This window comes from Camelus ferus, chromosome 27, assembly GCF_009834535.1.
Source record: "Camelus ferus isolate YT-003-E chromosome 27, BCGSAC_Cfer_1.0, whole genome shotgun sequence".
NCBI lineage: Eukaryota > Metazoa > Chordata > Mammalia > Artiodactyla > Camelidae > Camelus > Camelus ferus.
The window spans coordinates 15923063-15928121 of NC_045722.1; the positions used below are offsets into that span (position 1 = coordinate 15923063).

At 49.8% G+C, this 5059-nt stretch overlaps 1 long non-coding RNA gene across 1 annotated transcript; it reads right to left on the reverse strand.

Moving 5' to 3' along the window:
* Positions 1 to 210: 210 nt before the first annotated feature.
* Positions 211 to 4769, reverse strand: LOC116660175. Its single transcript, XR_004315530.1, has 3 exons — positions 3807 to 4769; positions 1576 to 1648; positions 211 to 1463 (listed from the first exon to the last, which is right to left on the reverse strand). It is a non-coding gene; the product is annotated as an uncharacterized LOC116660175 (long non-coding RNA).
* Positions 4770 to 5059: the final 290 nt, after the last annotated feature.

A 5059-nucleotide genomic window follows, 5' to 3' on the forward strand; every position in this document is an offset into this window, starting at 1 on the left:
AGAAAGACAAACATCATATGATATCGTGTATATGTGGAATCTAAAAAAATGATACAAATGAACTTATTTACAAAACAGAAATAGACTCACAGACATAGAAAAACGTATGGTTACCAAAGGGGAAAGATGGGGTGAATAAATTAGGAGTTTGGGATTAACAAATGCACACTACCATATATAAAATAAATAAAAGGACCTACTGCATAGCACAGGGAACTAGATTCAATACCTTGTAATAACCTATCATGGAAAAGACTAGATGTATACAAATTCTTTATCATCCCACAATCCTAGAGAAACTCCTGCATCTATGTCTCAAAGACACGCACAAGAATGTTCAAGAAGCACGGTTTGTATTAAAAAAAAATGGGGAACAACCCTCATGTCCTTGAATGTCTTGTGATCAATTCATACAGTGTAGCACTGTACATACAGTGATGACAGAGGAGGGCTGGGGGAGCAGGGAGTCCTTGGTTAGAAAGAGGAAGGGTAAGAACCATGTGCCCCTCCCCCTCTACAGGGATGGATAGACCCTCCCTGGAGATTAAAGGTGACTCTGAATATAGGGGCTGGTGCTTTCCCCTTGATTTCAGATTCCCGAAGGCAGAGCTCTGGCCAAAGTGTCTCCCTCACCAGTTAAGAATGAGAGGGTAGACTACCCCATCACCATCAATAATTATCAACTCCCTGAGGGCCCAGGGCCAAGGAAAAGGACCCAGGCTCTCTCTGTCGCCAGCAAAGGGTCAATGGTCAGCTTGGGGGTGAAAGCAGACAGTAGTGCCTCATACAGGACTGTCAGAGAAAGAGAGAAGATGAGGCCACTCCTCTGAGATGCTTCTGCAACAGGAAAGCAGTGTGAAACAATCATGGCCCCAGGAAATCTACATCCCTGCCCGGCAGAGACCCCTGTGCGGGCACACACATCGTGCTAGGTCCACCTGGACCAAGAGTGGGGCAGCTCCCTTCCCCACCCAGCCGCGGGAGGTCCGTGACGGACGGAGCCAGCAGACACTCTTTGACCAGATACGCAACCCACCCCGGCCACCTCGTGGAGAGAGTGTCATGGTGACAACCTTTGGTCAACTGTCCTTTCCCCCTAAAGATCAAAGCTCAGGCCAAAAATGATGAAGTGCCCTGAGGTGGCAAGTTTTCTGTTTTTCCACCCTCAGAGAAACAGGGCGCTCCTGTTCTAAGGTGAATTTGGATGGAGAGATGAAAGAAAATTCAGTTTTGTAAACTGAAAGTATAAGTTTTACAAACTGCCCGACCTCTGAAACAGCATATCCCACTCATTTCTTGATATGGATACGCATACGTGCATACGTATGCATCGTAAGTGTATCTTTGTTAGCATTTTTAAACAGAACACGAGAGCGCGCCAAGTATACTGTTGCGTAACCGGCTTCTTCCAACTCATGGTGCATCAGGGACTCTTCCCGCAGTGATTTACGCAGTATTTCACTCTGTGAATTATATATAATACGGATGTGAAGACAGTTACCTAGGCCCCCTGGGTCTTTTTTCAGAGCAAACATCTCCTGCTCTTCTGTGGCACCCGTCCAGACCCCTGCTTACCTTACTCTGGAAAATTCCAGCTTGTCACTGTCTCTCGTAAAGTATATTGACCAGGGATACGCCCAGTCCAGGCCTGGAAAGGAGCAGAGGCATTTAAAAAGGTGATTTCCCTGGCATAACATTCAGCCACAGGGACCTGGCTAGGATTAACCTGTGTCACAGCCCTTTGTGGACCTCAACCTGCAAGTCTCATTTCAAGGTGCTGGCAGTAATTCAAAGGCACTGTTTTTGACCTTGCTTTCTGACCAATCCAGACGTAACTCTTTCTCAACCAAAATCAAACTCTCTGGTTTTGGCTGCTCAGGTGTGATCTGACCTCCAAGATTCCTCCGGTGTAGCTCGTGTTAAAGATCTCCACCCAGAGCGTTAGCATCTCCTTCTTTATAAAAAGAAAAGGGCTAAATGGTAAATTGTGTGTTATGTGCTTTTTTTTTTTACCACAATTAAGGAAAGAGGGAAGGGAGGGAGGGAAGGGAGAGAGGGAAAGAGGGAGAGAGGGAGGGAGGAAGGAAGGGAAGGAAGGAGGGAGGGAGGGAATGAAACTCAGAAGTAGGTGCAGGCCATGAGCAGTATCTGTAGCACCCAGGAGAGGGGCGCTCCCAGCCCCAGCTCACCTCCTTTCTCTTCCCACCCTGGCTTCATGTGACATCACCAAAGGCGTCCCAAGCATATCAGTCCATAAGTGTAAGTTCACATCACATTCCTCTGCCAAAAAATGGCCTCCCCTTGGCCATCTCTCAGGCCCTGGAAGCAGGCTGGGGAGCTCTGGGAGGAATATTCCAGGTCCTGACATCCAGGGTGTGGTCGGGACAGTGGGGGCAGGACTGGGGTGGAAAGGGGCCGGCTGGAAGAGGGGCCTCCAGCCCACTGAGCCCAGGGCAGGGCCCACTGTCCTGCAGGAAGGGGTCCCACCCAGAATGGCCCGGCTCAGCTGGCCTCCCAGAGGAGTGACTCCTCAGATGACTCCTTAAGGGCAGGATAAAATCTGCTCATTTGAGGCAGGAGAGAATATCTCAGGCAAAGAATGACGGTTAAGAGAGAGTCGGGGGGATTCTGGGTGCCAGCAACCAGTCTGTACACAACAAATGGGGTGAGTGTGCCTGGTGGGGGCGGGGAGGACTAGAGGACATAGTGGCGGAGAGTCGAGGCCTAGCAGGCCTGGGAGGCCGTGCCTACCTGGATTCTGTCCCGAAAGCAATGGGGGCCCAGGAATCATTTTATTCTAAGGGGGAATGTGATCGGTTTGTATTTTAAAGAGGCAGCACTGCCGCCCAGGAAAATAACAGAACAGAGAATGAATGAGAGCAAAAGATAATGGGGAGGAAAGTACAGGCTGCTGAGGGCAGACGTTGCAGGAGCAGGAGGGGAAAACAGGGATCAGAGGGCTGGCGGGAGGCCGCCTGTGGGGGCCCCTTCACGGCTCACTCGGACTTCAGACCTGAGATGACCTGAGTTCTTGTCATGGAGGAGACTAGCAACGTTATTTGACCTCCTCAAACCTCAAGTTTCCCTCATCTTGAAAACAGCACAGCGATTTACTGAGAGAATTAAAATAAGTGTAGACAGAATATAAACTGCCCAGGAAGGCCTGAGCAGGACTAGGACTGGGCGCAGACCCACAGACCGCCCCCAGCCCGGCGACCGAACACAACCAAAAAAGTGATTTCTCGCTCGCACGACCTGCCCAGCCTGGGCTGGGCTTGGCGAGGTTCTGCTCCGTGGTGTCCTCACTCTGGGACCCAGGCTGACAAGGGCTGTTTGTTCTTAAGATGCTGGTCTCCACTCAGGGCGGCTGGGTTGGCTGCGGTGGCGGGGAAGGAGGCCTGGGGACCCAGCACCCACACTTCAAAGCTTACGCCTGTCAATTACTTCCACGGCGTTACAGTGACGCAAACCCCCAGCGTGGGAGATGGCGATGCTCAGCAAACCAGAATCTGGAGAGAGCTAGGTATTGGGGAATATTATAAATGGCAACCACGGATACGTTTGAACAATCACAGAGAACCCCGGTGTGAACTGACAATGGATGGAACGATCACGGACCTCTGTGTTTTCCATCCAGTTATCGCCGTCTCGGTGTTGGCCCTGACACCCCAGCCTCCAGGACAAGGCAGCTCTGGGTCCTAAGAAGTCCTGCACGTGGCTGTCATTTGATTTTTTTATTTCCTCTGGACAACCACACACCCCCACCACCAAGAATCACGGAACTCAAGCCCCAAGAGCCCATTAACCTTGGATGCTCCACAGGGCCGATGCAAAGAGCTCAGATCAGTGAGATCAAGCAAACGGTTTCTCAGAAGTCCACAGCAAAGGGCGGGCGGCTGGCGGCCGGCGTGAGGCACCAGGACTGGTCTTTGTGGGCGGCTGGCAGGAGCCCGGGGACGTTGCCATTTTTCCTACAGGCTCAGAATGGGAACGGATTTTTTACCTGCTGAAGGAGCCGCCGGTTAGCAAACACTGCTCTTCCAGGAAAACAAATACGCAGCTGGGAGACCCTTTTTCCCTCCGAGATTAAATATCATTAGCTCGGCTAAAAAAGATTTCAAATACGGAGGCTCTTTAAAATCCCCTCCCTTCTCCCTTTCCTCCTTTCTCCTTCTGCCTACCCTTTGATGGAGCTTCAAGGCCCGCACGCAGCAGGACTCATAATCGCTATTTCATCTTAAATTTCTATAGCAGGAAATGTAGGTCACTGATCTTCCAAGTGGCCTAGTTTCCCAGCTCTAAATAGAAATCTTTCCCCAGGTTGAGGGGTTTTTTTTTTTTTTTTTTTTTTTTCTAGATTTGTCTCTAATAAAAGCGGGACTTGCTTAGCCAGGCCAAAATGGCTGCGCTCCGGCCTCCTCCTCTCCCCGCAGCTGCACACCCAGGAGATTGGAAGGACCAGCTGTAGGGCTTGCAGCCTCCGGAGTGTCCGAGGCCACGGCTTGCTCTGTAGGTGACACGAGGGCCAGAAGGTGCCTCTGAGGACGCGGGTGATAAGAGTCTAACCAGGAGAACCTGGCCACTTCTCCTCGACCAGGGAAAGCGAGGACAGAGCAACCAAGATGTGTCAGATGCCTACCTGTGCTGGACACCTACGTTCTTCACAGCCATCCCTGTCCACGTCGGCTCGGGGTCTTCTCTTGCTTTCTCTCTTTCTCTTTCTTCCTTCCTCTTCCCTCTTTTCTTCCTTCCTCCCTCCCTCCCTCTTTCCTTTCCTTTCCTTTCCAATCTTTCTCCTTTCTTTCTCCTTTCTTTCTTTTTCCTTCTTTCTTTCTTTTTCCTTCTTTCCTTTTCTTTCTTTCTTTCTTTCTTTCTTGTTTCTTTCTTTCTTTGTTTCTTTCTTCTTTCTTTCTTTCTTTCTTTCTTTCTTTCTTTCTTTCTTTCTTTCTTTCTTTCTTTCTTTCTCCTGTTCATTGTAGAAAACTGGAAAACACAGATCAGTGAAAAGAAAAATAAAAATTAGCATTAAAACTACAGAGAAAAACCCTGCTGGTGTTTC